We start from the raw sequence: 19,598 nt of genomic DNA on the forward strand, positions 1-19,598 counted from the left end.
TACAATTTTTTAGAACAACTATTTTAAGCTCTTGATTTTGAAGTGGGATCATTTTGAGAGACTTTAGTAACCTCCTAAGTAGCGTAGAGGTGCAATTACAATAGTTTGACGTGAGTGGTAAGATGAGCAAAGATACGAGCTTGTGAGAATTCTGTTCTACTTGAGTCAATTCGAATTAACCTTATTTAATATTGATATTAGAGTCATTGCTATTTGTTTTCACCCTTATGAATACGATTGCACGTTGTTTGATACTTTAAAATAGATTTAAAAGCATATAATTGATGATATGCTATGTTTGTTTGAGTTTTTGATTTTTCATTAGAGGCTATATATGCTATGACATGTTTAAGATCAAATTCTCTAAGTGAAAATATTCTTTATAATGTCAGAAAAATGGCCAAATTTTGTTACATGTAGAGGGATAAATCCGACTAGAAAAATGGCCAAAGAAGAAGACGAAGACCAATACTAAAACCTCACTTTCGGTCTTGGAGAGTGTAGTTCACTCTTAAACTTTTGGTCCATTTTTCTCATAGTATGTACAAACATACATAGTAGGATAAAAAAACATAGTGTTTTGACATTAAAAGAACCAGAAATGGCAGAGGTGATATACACTCTATGGTGCGAGTGTAAAAGGAACAATGCTATTTCTTAGTGAAAAGCAAAGCCCACACACACTGGGCAAGTGCAGGAGCGTGTAGTAGTTTACGTTACCATTTTTTTGACACCTTTGGTAAGTGTAAGCTTGGGTTTGTTTGCTAAGCTAATACATATGATTGTTTGTTTACTTTGAGTCTTGAAAATATTTTTTATAAATTATTATTTAGGTAAAAGTCTTAAAAAATGATGGTAATAAAAATTATTTTTGGAACACTTGTTATACTTTCTGAAGTCCAATTTTTATGAGTTACATGAATATTTATACAGATTATATGATTTTTGTTAAATATGTGGATGCATATTTTGAATTGTTATAGTTAAATGCATGTACATAATGAATATGCATCCCAAGATTATATGACCTATTAAACTCCTTCGTGTTAAGCGAGAATGTGGGTCCTCTAGCCATTGAATCATCATGCTACCATTATGATTAAATGTTCGAGTTAATTTTTTATTATTTTTTTAATCAAAATTGATATATTATCATTGATAATTTGTTGTGCACATGTGTAATGCATGTATTTATTTCTATGGGATGGATAAGGTGTGTAAGAGGATTTCTCCCCCCCTCCCCTATTAGACCTAGTGGGCCTGTGAATGAAAGCTAAGGGAATTAAGACCAAAGGCCCAGCCCAGAATGAACAAAGTCTCCAACCCGGCCCATGGGTACAGTCCTCTGGACACAACCTGTAGGAGGGAGTGTGCTGCAAGGGATGAGACTTGTCGATCTGAAGGCCCTTCGAGTAGTGTCCAACTCTCGAGTGCTCGTCCGCATCGTGTGCGTAATGTGCGGGGAACCCTCGATTTTCTGATAGAATGGATATCGACAGACCACCAAGGATGCTGTCTGGGAGAAGGAAATCGAAAAACCACGTCGTATTAATGGCACCACTACCTTGGTTACACACCACATGAATGATGCCGTCGTAGAGACACGCTGCATTAAAGGACTCTGACGTAGGGAACAATATGAAGGGTGTGGACTTCATGGAGGCAGACACGATCTGTCCCCGCAGGCTTATAGTATAAATAGGAAGTCCCAGAAACGAGAAACTCTCTCAGATCCCTAAACTCTCTCACTTATTTATAAACTTCCAAGAATATTTACTAACTTTGGCATCAGAGACTCCCTGGCCCCAAGACCACCCTCTTCTAGTTACATTCTCTCCTATCTTTTGCAGGCACGTTTCGGAAGACCTGAGTTGTCGAAACCTGACCAAAGGTGTGCGAAACATAATGTTAACAATGGCGCCGTTTGTGGAATTCTTGTAAATCTTACGTGTCTTTCTCATGACTGCGACAACCCGTTCTGGACAATTCAGAAGAGACATGGGAGACGCTATGGAAGTAAGATTGAAAAACATGGAGGAATGGGTGACGATGTTAATCGATGAGGTGTAAACACTTTGTAAAGAAAATGAGGAACTCAGAAAACCTCAGCAGGAGTGGGACGACGGAGTAGAGTCCAATGATAGTGAGCATGTGGGGTCCTGGAACACGCAAGCTAGACCGAATAGGGAAGAGGAGCAGAAGAACATGTAGGACGAGTTCCATAATCTTAAAGGAAAATATAAGGAGATAGCAAGGAATGTGGGTACGTCGTCAAAGGTGGACCAGCTGCTCACAAGCACTGGTCTACCCTACATGGAGGAGGTGATGGCGGTGCCTTTACCACCAAAGTTTTGGGTCCCAACTATGGAAATATATGACGGAGGAATGGACCCTCTTGAGCACCTGGAAACCTTCAAGGCTTACATGATGATGCATGGCTTCCTGGGTGAAGTAATGTGCAGAGCGTTTCTGCTATCCCTGAAGGAGTCGACACCCGTATGGTTCGGTGGATAGTTTTGGAGAGCTAGCCAGATTTTTTCTGACTCAGTTCATGTCGAGTCGAAGGAGGCCGCGTCCAGCGGCGTACCTCCTCACTATCAAATAGGCGGAAGATGAAAGCCTAAAGTTCTACCTAGCCTGGTTCAACAAGGAGCTCATGACCACCGACGACCAAGACAGGACCTCGGCTCGACTGGCCCAGGATTCACCATCCACGAGGCCGACACCTCCGCTGCCTGAAGAGAGGACGACCGGGCTATAGCACGCCGCTACTACACATACCGTAGGTCTACCTCACATAATACCGATGATTGCTTCTCCCAGCAAATGAGGAGGGAATATGCAAAGCAGGAAAGACAATGTAACAGTCCGCTAAAAATTTAATGGTGAAATTTCTATTGGATTTAGGAACCTTGTGAAAATCCCATAAGTTTTCACGAATCGACCAATCGCATAAGTTTTAATCTGTCAACATAGTCAGTGTTATAACTTATTATGGTGCCAGAAGTGCGATTCTAATTGTTTGAGGTAGTTATAAGTGTCACAATGTATTATGTTCTGCGCCGTTAGACTCGGTTGATTATTTAGTACTTTATGGCGTAATAAATCTATTTTCATGTTTTCGGACGAAACACCTATTTGAAACTATGAAATTATTTTTAGGAACACTTCAGGGTTGAAATTCGGCAAACGATTTTCACTACAGGTAAATATAAATATTTATGATTTTTTAGTACTAAGTTTATATTTCACTTTTTTGGAGTGAATAGTAACCTCGGTAAGTACACCAAGTGCAGTGCTTTCAAAATCACAGTGTGGAATGTCCAAACTAAATTAGAGAAGTTTCATTTGGACACTTGACAAGATCTTACCACATATAGTGAATATTACTAGACACTTGGCACCATGATGAACATTTGATGGATTTGAAGGAATCAAGGTGTGAGATCATGCCACCTAAGCAAAAACTCTAATCCATCCGACCAATCAAATTATGCCAAACCAAAGAGGATTTCCAACCAAAGTAATTTAATCAACTGAGAACCCAAAAGCATGGTTGAAATCGAAATCCTAAACGGTTTTATCCAAACCATAAAGTTGACCTCCAAAATCTAAATGAATAAGTTTCTTGCATTATGCTTAATCGCTTGATTAAATTACTTCTACATGCTATTAATCGTTCAAATTGTATTAGAACATCATTATTCAATTAGCTTAATCTTGAAAGATTGATTGGGCCAAGAGATATTGGATTTGGGCTTGATAGCAACCCAAACCCTCTTAAAACCCCAAAATTTAGGCCCATTCGGTTTAGGCCTATTAAAGGCCTATGAATTGGACCACATTAACATTGCTTCTTGGCTAAGTTTGCACCTCCACTTGGCTGGCCAGATCTTAGCAAAAGAAGGGCCTAGAAGGTTCTTGAAGTAAAAGGCTAAAGGGCCACCTCACTCTTTCAATTTTACACTCAACCTAGAGAAAATATCTTGGGCTGATTTTTGTATATTGTATTGGGTAGAAAAGACCAACATTCAAGTTTTATTTCAGCCTTATAATCTTCTATAGTTGTGTAAGAAGCCCTCCAGCCCACTTCACACGAAAATAATCTCTCATTTACACTTTTCTTTGATAAAACACAAAAGACACTCTCGGGCCACTTTTCTTAACTCTTTTGCATGCCTAATTCGAAGCTTTTGTATGTCCTTTCTTGGAATGTTTCATGAAATTTGTTCCTTTTTTAGTTTAGTTTACGTGGATATCTTATTGGTTCTATTTGGAGATCATTTGTTTGGTAAAAAGTTGTTTAAACCCCAGAAAGGTTATTTTGGGCGATAAACTGGAGAGTGCGTTATATTTTGAAGTTTTTGACCAAGTTAATGAATGATCTTGATCCAAAATTCTTATGGAGTTAACATGTGTATATGATTATTGGTCAAGGATTTGTTGCATGATTAAAAGTTTTGGTAAAAGATTTTCTTAGATCTTGAAACTTAGAAACTGGAAGAGGAAAAACAGTTTCTGTTTTGAGAAATTTAATCTTTTATGGTTTAATCTTTTTCCAATGACTTTGATATTCTTATTTAAAAATCCTAAACCTCTTATATACATGTTAGAATATTTTTTTGAAGATATGATGTTAGTTTTAAAGATATGAAATTATATGCAAGGAGATATTCGAATAGGCCAAAATGTTGATGTTCTTGGCTAAATTCATGTTTTGATTGATTTTAACCATGTGATCTTGAGTTTAAAGCTTGGATCTATTTTACGACACCTTTTTAAATCATGTGATATTTTGGTTTGAAAATCACATCTTTATAAGTCATGGATCAAGAGGTTGATAAAAGCAAGTTAGAAACAAAAATATGTTTTTGGACTTCAAAAGAAACCAAAAAGTTCAAGTATGGTTTTAGTAATTTTAATGACTTTTTTCATGACTCAAAAGATGATTATTCTTAGCAATATGTTATGAGTATATTAGAAGAAAAATTTTAGTTTAATCATGAGTTTTGAAATTTGAAAGAATTGCAACAAAAATAAAGGGAAATAGCCTATGTAAGTTTTAATGGTTGTATTTAGTTTTAAATTTTTTTGAATTGATTTTTGAGCTTAGGAAAAAATTTATATGAGGTATGTAAATTTTGGTATTTTTGGAGTTAGGATGCAAAATCCTTTAGTTAGGGGGTAAAATGGTAATTTTACCCTAAGTTGATATTTTTCCATATTCCTAATTGTTAGTGATTAATTTCTAAATTTTAGAAATAACTACTTTGAGTTTCTCATGATCGCACTTGAGTTTTGTCTAGAAACGCGAAGATGGAGGTAAATTAGCTTTTAACTTACTAGCAGTTTAATGTGTATGAGTAATAAGTAAGGGAACTAAAGTGTATATATGTATGTTATCATATGTGCCATGCCAAGTCATTACATATTTATCTGTTACACATAATTTATTCTGTCATGAGTTATTCATCTAGTACACAAGATATTCTGTCACGTATTGCTATACATTGTAAGTATGTCATGTTAAGTTAAGTATGCCATCAGTTACATGTATGTCATGTTATGTAATATTCACTGTTGTAAGTATGCCATGTTAAGTATGTTGTCTGTTACGTGTTATGCTATATAACGAATTGTTTATCTATTTCATGTTACGTCAAGCCATGCATTTCACGTATATGTCACGTTACGTATATCATATCATCTATCATTTCGCTTCAAGTAACGTCATGTCTCAAGTATAGAGTGCGTCTCTAAAACAGTATTTTCTCAATCAGTCATGTCTGGGATACTCGTGATGTAATCACTATGATTTTTTGAGCATCTCTATTTATAATTCACGCGAGGTACTTTCGGAGTAATCATTTTGATTGTTAGAATACCTTTAGTCAAATGCTCCTGGCGTAATCGTTCTGATTGCTAGGGTATCTCTTTTAAAATACTTATGGTATAATCATTCTGATTGTCTGAGTATCTCTGACAGAATATGTTAGGTGGAATTATTCTGATTGTTCACTATTCTTGAGGAATCAACTGGCAAAATAATTTTGAGTGTCAAAGTTCAAGTTCACATCTAGTCATGTTCCATGTTCATGTTTAGTCATATTCAAGTTCACGTTCAGTCCATGTTTCAGTTCAAGTTCATTTTATTTAGATTAAGTTCATATGTCACGTCAAGTTTCAAGTTCACATGCTCGAGCGGTGTGTCTGCTATCTTAATTTACAAACAATGACCAGAATACCCTTTCATCTTAATCGTGCTATGCTAGGTTTTGTTTGACTGTGTGCTGTATGGCGGCCGCCGGGGCTCTTCCTGGGCCATTGGCGACGGCTGGCCGACAGTGTATGTTTGCTGAGTTGGTGGCTTATTCACTGTAACCGTTACCTGAGACTGAAGTTCCATTTCGTCCAGCTAAAGTCATAGATGGTGAAGTCTATGGTGTTTTGTTCTCCAAGGAGGAAATTGAAAAATTTGCTGCTCCATTTCGATTTTCCATGGTCCCTAAATTTCTTAGGCAACGTCCGTCCCCTGATGCAATCAGAATGTTCATCCAAAATTGCTGGGGTCTGAGTTCGCAGTCGATGGTTTCAGCAATGAGGAAGCCTAGGAATGTGTTCGTGTGTTTGAGCAACGAGGCTGATTTTCTGAAGGCCTTGTTGAGGGAGGCTTCTTATGTAGATGGGGTCCCATTTCGAAGGTTCCATTGGCATACGAGATTTGATGAGGATACAAAGCCCTCTTTAGTACCGGTGTGGGTATTCCTCCCTGGTTTACCACCTAACTTCTACTATGAATCGTTCTTGATGAATGTCACAGCCCCGTTGGGTTGGTTTTTGCGTTGAGATAATGCCACCAAATGTGCGATGAGAACCGATGGGGCACGAGTTTGCTTGGAATTAGATGCGGCTAAGGAACCGGTTAGGAAAATTTGGATTGGAAATCCTCATCATGCCTCAAGTTTCTATATTGAGGTTGAGTGTGAGACGCTCCCGGCATTTTGTTCTAAATGTTCTATCCAGGAGCATTACTTAAAGACATGCAAATGGATGGGTGGTGGCACTAAGGTTGCTGATAGGAAAAAAAAGGGGATTGAAAAGGAAACGAAGAAGATGGTGAATATTTGGAAGCCTAAGACAACTGTGGAAGATACGCCGAATGACGTAATGAAACTTACTGTTGCGCCGAATGATAAGTTGGTATCCTTGCCAACAATAGATGATTCGCGGCCTGAATTGCCTGCAAATGTTGCTATTGTTAATGTGGGAGGGAATGGATGCAATGGTGGATAGGGACCTGGCTGGTCCTAGTTACGCTAATTTGTAGGTTCTAATGAAGATTGTGCTGCTAAAGAATTACTTGTGATTGGTAGTTAGGACACGATGGAAGAGGATCAAGCACTCGTTAGTGTAAGTGACGTGCGGGATGTTGAATTACATGCTGATTTATCTGTTTTGAATGTTTTGGTGGTTGAAAATGTGGATATCACTGTGGACGTTCCTAGTTCTTCGGAAGTGCAGATTTGTGGTGGAGTTCGTGAATATATAGAAACAGAGTTGGTAGAGTCGGGTATTGTGGCTGCAAGTCATGATGTGCATTCAAGGTGTTCTCCGATGGTAATGGTGCCATGTGGTATGATGATGCATGAAGTGTTAGTTGAGATGGTGGCAGAGGATGGGGCGATACATGGTCCTATAGAAGAGATGGGGTCCTTGGCGGTTATGATTCTAGTTGATGAGTTACCACCGGATGGAGTGGTTGAAGATTATGTCTCGGAGCCAGATGAAGAAAGGGCTAAGCATGTGTACAAAAAAAAGACTATCCCTCTGATGGGGGGTGCTATAACGGCTAAGAATGTTGTTAAAGGTGGAAGATTTCTCAGAAGCTCATCTCGGGTTCCTAGCAAGCCCGTTCAGATGAATTTATGATTTGTCAATCACTTTTTTGGAATATCCATGGGATTCAATTGTCACGGAGAAGACTTTGTAAGTTGGTGAGGAAATTCCAGGTAAATTTTCTTTTGTTAGCTGAGCCTTTTGTTGATGAAAGTAACCTAGAAGGTTTGAAAAATTGTTTGAAGTTTGAATATGGGTTTTCTAATCAAAGCTTTGGTGGGAAATTATGGTTACTATGGAAGGATGGGTTAGAGGTTTCGGTTAGTCAATTTAGTGATCAACATGTGTCTGTCTTGCTTAAGGTTGACTCATGCGATATTGTGGTTTCTGTGGTCTATGCAAAATGTAATCATTTGGAGAGGCGAGAGCTGTGGAGGTAGTTAAAGTTGGATGTAGTGCAAGATACCCCTTGTCTATGTCTTGGTGATTTCAATATTATTCGTGGGGATGATGAACGTAGTGGTCGTAGACCCAGGTCAAGAATTGCAATAGATGAGTTCAATGATTTTATTGAGGCTTGTGGGTTAACGGAAATGAAATCAATGGGGCCGAGGTTTTCTTGGTGTGATGGGCAGAGTGGCTTGGCTAGAAACTGGTTGAAACTGGATAGATGCCTACTAAATCCTTTGTCTGTGCACTTGTTACCTAATGCTTTGTGTAAGTATTTGCCTCACTCGACGTCGGATCACTCCAATGTCCTTTGTCTTAAAGAGGCAGGCATGTAGATATGGGCCTTCTTCATTTAAATTCCAACAAATGTAGGCATCTTATGAGAATTTTAGAGAGGTTGTGCAAGGCTCTTGGCAGGTTCAAGTTGCTGATGTGGGGTTCTTTTGGCTTGCTGCTAAATTTAAAAAGTTGAAAGTGGTTTTAAAGGATCGGAATCGTAGAGTTTTTGGGCACACTGAGACTAATATTAATGATTTGGAGAAGCAACTTGAACGACTTGAAAGTCAGTTGCAAGCTAATTTTTATGAGGAAGTTGAGTTTGAATTATTAATTGCCAAGGAAGAGCTTGAGATTTGGTTTCTCAGAGAAGAGACCCGGCTATCACAAAAGGCTAAGATTGGTTTCTATGAATAAGCTGATTGTTCAGGAAATGCGACTCCTAGATGGTTCCTGTTTAAATTCTTTGGAGGCTATCCATGATGGGGCTGTGGATTTTTGGAGTGACTTCCTTAAGGCAAGACCAATGAGGGATCCCCTAGATTTATCTCTGTTTGTGCAAAATGTTGTTTTGGAGGAGGAAAATAATCTTCTCCTTCAGCTCCCTTCAATCCAAGAGGTGAAAGAGGCTATGTTTTCTATTCCGACTGATAGTAGTCCAGGTCCAAATGGATTTGGTTTTGGGTTCTACTGTTCGTGTTGGGATATTGTGGAGGCTGATGTGGTGGTAGCAGTTAGGGAATTGTTTTAGAGGATCCCCATTACCCAGATTCTATTCAACTTCTTATATTGTGCTACTTCCGAAAGTGTAAAACCCAACTGGGTTTGACAAATTTAGGCCCATCAGTTTGTGTTCTGTGATCTATAAGGTCTTTTCCAAAATTCTGGCTCGTAGATTGTTGCCTATTTTAAATAGGATCATTTCACCAGAACAGAGAGTTTTCTTACCTAGAAGAAGTATATTTGAGAATATTATTCTGGCGCTAGAGATGATTCAATTGTTGAATAAGCAGGTTATGTCTAAAGTGGATATGGCTAAAGTGTATGACAGTGTTGACTGGGGTTTCTTATTACAGGTTATGTCTTTGTTTGGTTTTGGCTCTCGAGTTTGCGAGTTGATCAGGCAATGTATTTCCACACCATGGTTCTCTGTGGTTATGAATGGCACTATGAAAGGCTTCTTCCCCAGTGGGCATGGTTTGAGGCAGGGGGACCCTTTGTCTCCCTATTTGTTTATTCTTGTGGAAGAAATGTTATCTAGATTGTTAAAGTATATGTTTGGAAATGGGATGATTATTCCATTTTCCCATCCTCGGGGTGCTCCTCTTATATCGCATTTGTTTTATGTGGATGACATTGTTGTGTTTGTTAAAGGTGGGAAGTCCTTGCTTCGTGTTATCAGGGATGTTTTTGCTAAGTATGAAGATTGGTCTGGTCAAGTTGTGAGTAGAGAGAAGTACTTTGAGAATTACTTCGTTCTCCGAGGGCTCTTTTCCGGTTAAGTACTTAGGCGCGCCTTTGGTTTCAGGTACGCTAAAAGTGACTCATTTTGATGATTTAATGCACCAGATCCGTGGCCTAGTTGAAGGTTGGCAGAAGAAGTTTGTATCTTCTGGGGCTCGCATCTTGTTGTTAAGGCATATTGTGGCAAGTATCCCCATTTACATTTTTCTGTTTTGTATGCTCCCAAGACTGTGGTGGCTAGCCTCAATCGGCTCATGAGTAATTTTTTCTAGGGTTCGTTTAATGGTAAGCCAAAAAGGAAGTGGGTTTCTTGGGTCAAGGTGTGCAACCCGACTCTTGAAGGGGGCATAGGACTAAGGAAATTTGAAGATGTGTAGGTATATCTTTTCATGAAGTTTGCCTGGAATTTATTAACTCAAAACTTAGTTTGGGTCAATTTCTTCAAGGCAAAATATGTCAAGGATAGTCATGTCTTCTTGATTGATGCCAGTAAAGGCTCTTTATTCTGGAAGAGAATAGTAGCAGTGTTACCTAAGGTGTTGGATAACTCTTTGTGGAAGTTAAGGGATGGTCAGGTTTCCTTCTGGAGGGATAACTGGATAAAATTCGGTCCTCTTATTGATTCTTGTGAGATCTCGGAGCTCCATTTCCTCACAATAAGGGAGTGTCAAATTTAGAATGGGTGGGATGTGGAACTTCTTCGAAGATTGGTGGGGGATTCTAAGCTTGAGGAAATTTTGGTATCTTTAGGTGAGCATAAGGATGGGCTGATATTCTAATTTGGAAACCGTCATTGAATGGTAATTTTTCTTCGAAATCGGCTTGGGATTGTATTCGTGTTAGGGCCCCAAAATCTGAATGGGCTCTTTGGATTTGGCACTCAGTACTTCCAAAGAAATACTCGGTTACATTGTGGAAGGCTTTAAATTTTTGCCTCAGTGTGGATGCGCGTATTAAAGATGTGGGCATTCCCGTGGTTTCTAAATGTGAGTGCTGTGAACGGTGTTGTATAGAAGATCAAGATCATGTATTGGCCACTGGCTCGCTAGCAGCAGAAGTTTGGTGCAGGGCGTCTCTGAGTTTGGGGATGCCTTATGATTCCTCTAGGCCTTGGAAAGCTACTATAGAGCTTTGGTTTAGATGGGCCTCACACTTTTCCCAAAAAGGTACGTTGCTTGCTTTGATTCCAATTATTTTAACTTGGTCCGTTTGGGTGTGGCGGTGCAAGGCTCATATGGAAGAGAAAAAAGTTTCTGTGCAGTCAATGTGGTGTGCAATTAAGGCAGCAATTGCATGGATGGGATTGTGCTTGAGGGCGAGTAAAAAAGTAAAAAGATGGCGATGATCAAATATTGGCTGCCTTTTCTATTCCGGTTAAAGCTCCTTTATGCAAATAGGTCTACTTGGTAAAATGGAATAGACCGAATAGGGGATGGTTCAAATTGAATGTGGATGGGAGTTCGTTGGGAAATTCAGGTTGCATGGGGGCGGGTGGCCTTATTCGAGATGATTAGGGTCGTTTGAGGTTGGCTTTTGCTAAAGAGTTGTCTCATGGCTCTAATAATGAAGTAGAATTATTAGCTTTTATTATGGGCTGCAACATTGTAAGGAGTTGGAGCTGCATAGAATTGAGATTGAGCTGGATTCTTTACTTGTGGTAAAATGGTTGCAAGTCAAGATAAGCCATGTTTATAGAGAAGGAAATTTAGGAGCTAATTTTCTTGCTCGGCTGGGCTCGAGTCAACAATCTGGTACATGGAATACTTTTGGTGATATTCCGTGAAAGCTTAAAGGTATTTTAAATGTGGATAACATTGGTCTCCCCTCTTTGAGGTCTTAATTTGGTATGTTGTTGGTTGAATCAAAGGGAATCTCAAAGTTGATAATTGGTCTGCAGGATAGAATATGAGCGTCAGATACTTTTATTTAGGTTGGTTGGTTGGTTTTTTTTTTTTTTTTTTTTTTTATTTTTTTTTTATTTTTTTTATTTTAAGGCTTGTTAGTTGCTGGTTGTTTTTACCCGGTTTTTATTGGCTTCTTTTGTTACTTGGTTTTTGGGTTACGTTGTAGCGTTTTTCTTGTAATCCCCAAGGGTAATGATGTTATCACGATATTCCTCTATCACAAGTGAGGGTTAATAAATATGCTTTTACTGCCATGCATGTATCATTAACCTATGTGGAGGTTTTTTTGTTAACTTGCTGAGATTTGTAATCAAATCTCACTGTGGTAGTCCTAACTGCCATTCCCCCCCCGAATGGTAGATCTTGTTACAAGATCTGAAAGAGAGCTGAGAATTGACCAATTGGAAACGATCGACTAAGCGACAGTGCGATGTCAATGATAGTATAGTAGTTAACTTAAATTACTACTTGTACTCACGGAGTTGAATCTCTAGTACTCTTTTGATTGCAACCATTTTAGATTAGCGTTGTGATCTCAGTTGTTTAGTATGTCATTATGTATGAAGTATGTTTTAAGTATTTGAAATATTTTCAGTTTGGTGCATAGTATTGCTAAAGAAAAAAATTATCTGCTACAATATTGCATAATGCTAGATGCATGTTAGAAACATTACATCATATATGTCATGAACGGGGGCAGGTAACCTTGCGTTGCATGTCTCGATGCTTCAAATGTCTTTCCAATCCCAAGTGGAATTTGGGGACATCACATGCAACACCACCCCCCAACTTGGAGACTGGAGCAGGGAGGAAGGGGAAGGTCGAGAGAAAGGAGCAGGGACCGAGGCAACCGACACAGGAGGGTAGATAGCCCCCAGCGGCGACCACCGACGCTGGAACCACAACAAGATCATCCTCATTCCCAACCACATAGGGACCTCCACTCGGAGAAATCCAAACCATAGCAAAAAGATTTGAGGGTGGGGGTGTTTCCTCGAGTAGAAAAGCACACGCCTGGCGGGCTTGGTACCACGAGGTGTACTCGGTTGAATACCATCCCGCCAAGCATTGAAGGGGTGAGCCTACCCCTGTCATCTCCTTTATGGAGGCCGACTAGGAAGGGGGTTCCTATACCTCCACGACGACGCATTGGTGGTTACTATGCTCATCGCCAACTTCACCACTCGCAAAATCCTTATTGACAACGGGAGTTCTGCCGACATCCTATTCTGGGGAGCTTTCACCATAATGGGAATAGATGCTGCTCAGCTGCAACTGGCCCCCATGCCATTGAAAGGTTTCTCCAGAAGTGTGGTTCAGCCTGTGGAAACCATCACGTTGTCAGTACTCGCCGGTAGCAGCCCTTGCACGACCCCTGTCATGGTCAACTTCCTGGTAGTAAGAACCCCATCGTCATACAACGCCATTATTGGAAGTCCCATCCTTAACAACTTGCAGGCCGTCACATCGACCTACCACCTCAAGATGAAGTTCCCAACTTCCCAAGGAGTGGGAGAAGTCTGAGGCGAACATGTCTTGACAAGAGAATGCTACGTCTAAGAACTAAAGCAGAAGGATGGTGGGCTTACCTCGGACTGCACTGCCTGGAAAGATTAGGCCATGCACCACTAGAAGAGCCCTAGTAGGCCTTTGTCTGCGACTCGCCCTATCGGGCTCGAGGGAGAGTAAGGGGATGCATGGCCCCAGAAGGAAGAATGAACAACAACCTCCCCAGCCGAAAACTCCGTTTCCCTTTATCTTGTAATATCTTTTTCTCAAACGTGTAATTTACTGATATTTAATGAAAAACGTGATTTTTCAAGACAGTGCAAAACGCCTACATCGAACTTTCATATTATCAGTAAAGCGCCAACCAAATAATTTGTGACTAAGTCTACAACGACAAAGCCATCAATGAATTAATATTTGCCTTCCCTACGATGTCTTTGGGTGGGAGCGGGTCCAGTCCCAAACTGCCCGAACAACATACCTCCTGCGGGGTCAAAGGGAAGGGCTAGGCCAAGGCCGCTCTATCCCACCCGCGATGGAGAGTGAGACTTGGTCCCCCTCGGCGGCCTAAATAGCTTACCTTGACCCTTATCGCAGTGAAGAGAGGATCAACCACATCGCTGTTTGAATAACTTACCTCTCCCGTGGGATACTAAAGGGAAAGGTAGTCCAAAGGGTTACCTTATCCCTCTTGCGACGGAGTGCTGGCCGCCCGAAGACAAAGGCTTACCTTCCTTGCGAGCGTCAACAGGCGGGTGCGGGCCTAGTCACAAACTGGCCGAACAACATACCTCTCACTGGATCAAAGTGGAGAATTAGGCCGAAGGCTATTCTATCCCTCTCGTGATGGAGAGTGGGTCATGCCCACCCCCCCTGGCGGCCATAATAACTTACCACGACCTCTGCTGCAACGAAGAGTGGGATCAGCACCAGTCTGACCCAACACTTACCTTCCGTGCGATATCAACGAGCATGTGCGGGTCAAGTCTCAAACTGCCCGAACAACTTACCTCCTGTGGGACTAAAGAGGAGAACTAGGCCGAAGGTTGTTCTACCCCTCCCGCAATGGAGAATGGGTCATGCCTCCCCAACGATCCGAACAGCTTTTCCTGACTCCTATCGAGGCGAAGAGCGGACCAGCTATATCGCTGTTTGAAGTTATCTCCCCGTGGAATACCACAGGGAAAGGTAGGCCTAAAGGTTTCCTTATATCTTCCGCGATGGACTGCCTCAGCTACCCAAAATAAAAAAACTTTACCTTCCTTGTAAGTGTCAACAGGTGGGAGTGGGTCCGGTTGCAGACTGCCTGAAAAACTACCTGCTCGTAGGGTAACAGGGACGAGTCAAGCCAAAGGCCACTCAGACCCTCCTGCGGAGGAGAGTGAATCTAGCCTTTGGGTGGCCCGAACACTTACCCCGACCTCTGTTGCGTACGAAAAGTGGGTTCAACCCTAGCTTGGCCCAAATCCTTACCTTTCCCTATGATGTCAACGAATGGGAGCGAGTTCAATCTCAAACTGCTTGAAAAAATTAACTCATCGCCTGATAACAGGGGCAAGTTGAGCCAAAGGTTGCTCGGATCCTCCCGCAACGGAGAATGGGTTTGACCTTTAGGCTATCCAAATACTTACCTCGACTCCAATCACGGTGAAAGAGTGGACTGGGCCCATGGCCGTCTGAAGATATTACCTCCTTGGGAAACGAAAAGGGGCGGGTTGACTTGAGGCATTCTGATCTCTCCTCAATGGAGTGCAGGCTTAGTCTTTTGGCTACCCAACATAAAAAGAATCTCCGAAGGCATTACACAGGAAGCTACATAGTGTCAACGAGAAGAAGTGGGCTCAGTCATAGAATGTCCAAATACTCACCTAAAGAAATTACCTCCTGGGGGGTTCAAGAGGCAGGTTAGCCTAAGGCTTTTTGACCTCTCCTCAACGGAGAGTGGGCCGAGTCTATGAATCGCCCAAATACTGGAGTAAAAGGTACGGACATCAATTGTACGGACAACATCAGCATGGCAAAAAAAACAAGTATGACGCGATACAGGCCAAAAGACTCAGGTTTGTGACGTTAACTACTGTCCCCAAAAGAATTTATTTGGCAAGCAGGATGGATACATAATGCTAAATGAAGGAAGATTGGTATAGTTCCAAATTTCCCGGGTAGCCCACATCGCCGCAGATGAAGGAGGCAAGTCAAGCCTGAGGCTATCTTGTCTCCCTATGGTGGGTCATGGGATCAACCTCGATGGAAGACAGCACGAAAGGAAGGATAAAGTGGAAGAATAAAAGAACCAGGCGGGGTAAAACGTGGCTGGAAGAGGAATAGAGAAATAAAGAAAACTAGCATAAGGAGAATATAGAGAATGCTAGCTACATGACAAAGGCCAATGAAAGCAGCACGAATAGGAAAGTCGTCGGCTAGCAGGATTTTAGGTATAGGCCGGGTACGGGCGGGGTGGGCCATAAAGCCTTGTATGAGAGATCCTTGTGGCCAGTCCCCCAGGCCGGCCACAAAAAAAAAGGGGAATGGAATGGCGGAAAAGGGAATATAGAAAAGACATACCCGGATACGGCCAACTGGTAAGACAGAAAATTGGGAAGACATTGTCGAGAAAGATCGCAGGGAGGTCCTAGGAGGACAACTATCTAATAAAGGCAAACGAGTACAACGCAGACGAATGAACGGCCGGCTAGGGGGGTTGGTAGGAACCCTACAAACTCCTATGCCAAAATTCCCCTAGGCTGGCCACCAAAAAAAAAAAAAAAATGTAAGAGAATGCACAAAAAGAAAACATAATGGGCAACTTGATACGATGAAAGAGTAAGATATTTTCATTAATTAACTTTATATACAAGTCGCTGGGCGACAAAATGCAGGTACATACATTCAGCCAAAAAGGCAAGGAAAGGAAGAACAAAACAATGGAGACGCAACATGTCGGGAAGCTAAGGTATGGAACTATCAAGTCTCAGCGCTAGGAGCACCAATCTCGAGAGCATCAGGATCACTCGGCCCTGGAGAGGTTGGTGCAAGAACAACCGGACTAGGGAAAGCGTCAGACATCTCTTTCTACCCTAGGTTGCCACCTTGTTGGTAGGAATGTCGGCAAGATTAAGGCCTCGCAGATATTTCATGAAGGACCGCGAAAGCAGCTCCAGACTCCCCAAGTGGTGGTCCCGCATCGACCTACGGCCCTCGGCAAGCCCGTGTCCCCACATCTGGTCGCCAACTTCCAGGAACAACTTCAACTGCCTATCCTAGCGGAGGGCGACCTCCTCTACTTGGGATAAGTCATCCTGAAGACTCTGGTGAAGCTGCTCTAATTGTTCCCTCTCTTCCCTCGCCTTCCTCTTGAGCTTCTTCTGGTGGGGCTCTAGCTTCCTAACCCTCATGCGCTCATCCGTTAGGTCAAGCCGCACCCTCTCCAGCTCACGCTCCAGTAGCTCCTTCACTTCCCTTTCACCGCGAGCATATCGAAGGGAAGTGTTGGTCGTCCATAATAAAAGCCGTTAGCTAAGAGGTACCTTGACAACAAAAAGGGCCGGCATACAACAAGTAGTAAGGGAAGACTAAAAAGCAAGAAGAAGGAAAAAGATACAAAGGAACGACCGACCCTCGTGGAAAAAGCCGGACAAGCACTTGACGACCTATCTGATGGCCTCCACATGGCTCCTCCCCTTTCCAGCCAGGATAAAGGAGGAATGACTTCTGCTGAGCCCTCAGCATCAGACGATTGCGCGGCTAGCTCAAGAGGAGCGGTTGGGCCTTTACAAGAACCTCCTAGACCGGAGCTGATGACAACATTCAGAAGGGCATCACCCTCCGTTGGGCGCTTCACCTAGGAAGGCGATTCGTTGTACGAACCCCCTACACCCGCGCTGACTATAATATCCGGAAGGGAATCATCCCTCCTTTGGTGCTCTGCTTGGATGGGTGGCTCATCGATCAGACTCCTTGAACTTGAGCGAACTACAATATCCAAAAGGGATTTGCGTCCTGTGCGGCCCTCCATCTCTGCATGGTTGCTGGAAGTAGTAGTTGTTGCCCCCTCGTTAGCGGCCTCGTCTCTAAAGGAGTGGCTACCAACGACAGAGTGAGATGAAGAAGGTGGAGAAATCCATGAAGAAGAATGTGGCTCCTCGTCAGTTCGCCCAGGAACCTCAGCTGCAAAGATGTCCTGGATTAGGGCATCCATCTCAACCTTGTCCGTGGATACCTTAGTAGTAGTAGACAACAGTGACGTCGCGAGGGGATCGTCGGCTAGTCCCTAGTCGGCACCTTCACCAGAGTTAAAAGGCAGCAGGGCGGCAGACCTCTAGGGTAGCTGACTCCCGCTGTGGAGGAATCAAAGCTCCAAAGGGGGGCCTGTTGTGAACTAGGGTGCCCTCTGGGAGAGGCTTCTTCCAGTAGGAAGAACTCGACGGAGAAGGGTCTAAAGGGCATTTCCAAGTAGGAAGAACCTGAGGTCGGGCCACGGTCACCCTATTGTCAGAAGGAAGGGGCCAAGGGGAGGCAGAGAATCTTTTAAGATTTCTTTGGAAAGAATGACTTTAAAGAAGACACCAACAGGATTCTTCTGCACCCATTCTCGGACAGCTGCAATCGTCGCGCCTTGTTGAAAGTAGCTAACGGACACACAACCTTGTCCTCTGGGACCCTCCCTCAGTTCATCCAGATCAAAAACTCATGGTGACTCACTTCACCTTGCGAGACCTCGGCTCATGGTTAACCATGTCGTGTATCGCCCTGAAACTACAGATGTTTCCCTTTTACTGTAGCACCTTATCAGTAAAGAGGAACTCACGATCGGTAAGGTCTGCATCGTCTGGGTCCAATTCCAACAGAGCACGCCGTTAGATAATGCTGCAACAAATCAAAAGCCTCTAGGCATTCAGATGCAGTTGGGGAGGGGGCCAAACCAAGACGGTCAAGAAGGTCGCGAACAGGGCAGGGCAAAGGCAACCTCAGGCCGCATGAAGACATGGAAGGGAATAGGGCCACTCGTGTGGAATGGCCGCAGCATCAACGGTACCCTTATTGGGATCAGGAACTTTGAAAAATACTAAGTCCGATACCTGGTAAGTGAATGCCAGTGAAGCCAGCATCGACAGGCATTTGAATGCCAATAACTGCCCCCAAACGACGGCCCAACATCGGCGTCACATCCACTAGAAACATTAGGTTGAGTGGATTTTTCAGAGGCCATCGCCACCGACGTGTAAGATAGTGAAGGATGGAAAGAAGATTGAGCAGAGGAAATAAAAGTTTGAAAAAACGAGAATGGCGAAAAGGTTACATCCTAATGAAAATAAATGAAACTCCAACTCCGACTTTATATAGGGGAAAGGCGAGGGTTGGTCTCCCACACCCCATGGCAAAAGGGAGAAGTATGAACTGCTTTGAATTCTAGAAATGCAATCCACGAAGCGACGCGAATGTGAAGAGCCGCCTGACATCCTCAACATTAATGAGCTTGAAAAGACGTCATTAGAATCATCAAAAGGATAGCCAATCAAGAGCAATGGGGGAAGCATTATCAGGATGACCAAATGACGGGAGTTTCCCTGAACTTTGGAGTCGTGCACACGTCAACGAAAGGATCTCGGCTTTAGTAGCAAGGTGGGTTCGAATAATGATAAATTCCCGCCGTACTCGTCCGGTGAGAATTAACAGGGTGACTGTAAGGGGATTTCCCCTTGTCCCCCTTTTTAGACCTAGCGTGCCTGTCAATGAAAGCTAAGGGAATTAAGACCAAAGGCCCAGCACAAAACCAACTTGGCCTATGGGTAGGGTCCTCTGGACGCAATCTGCAGGAGGGAGTATGCTGCAGGGGATGTGACTTGTCGATCTGAAGGCCCCTCGAGTAGTGTCCAGCTCTCGAGTGCTTGTCCGCATCGTGGGCGTAATGTGCAAGGAACCCTCGATCTTCTGACAGAAAGGATATCGATAGACCACCAAGGGTACTGTCTGGGAGAAGGAAATCGGAAAACCAAGCCACATTATTGGCACCACTACCCAGGCTACATGCCACACTAATGATGTCATTGTAGAGCCACGCTTCATTAAAGGACTTTGACACAGGAAACAGTACGAAGGACGCGAACTTCATGGGGGTAGACACGAATATTACTAACTTTGGCATCGGAGACTCCTCGA

The 19,598-nt window shown here is 42.7% G+C and overlaps 1 long non-coding RNA gene across 1 annotated transcript; it reads left to right on the top strand.

Annotated features, from left to right (window-relative positions):
* Nucleotides 1–1,257: 1,257 nt before the first annotated feature.
* On the top strand, nucleotides 1,258–19,374 carry LOC121260710. The gene is made up of 3 exons (XR_005939771.1): nucleotides 1,258–1,335; nucleotides 2,256–2,259; nucleotides 19,233–19,374. It is a non-coding gene; the product is annotated as an uncharacterized LOC121260710 (long non-coding RNA).
* Nucleotides 19,375–19,598: the final 224 nt, after the last annotated feature.

Source organism: Juglans microcarpa x Juglans regia, chromosome 4D (genome assembly GCF_004785595.1).
Source record: "Juglans microcarpa x Juglans regia isolate MS1-56 chromosome 4D, Jm3101_v1.0, whole genome shotgun sequence".
Lineage (NCBI taxonomy): Eukaryota > Viridiplantae > Streptophyta > Magnoliopsida > Fagales > Juglandaceae > Juglans > Juglans microcarpa x Juglans regia.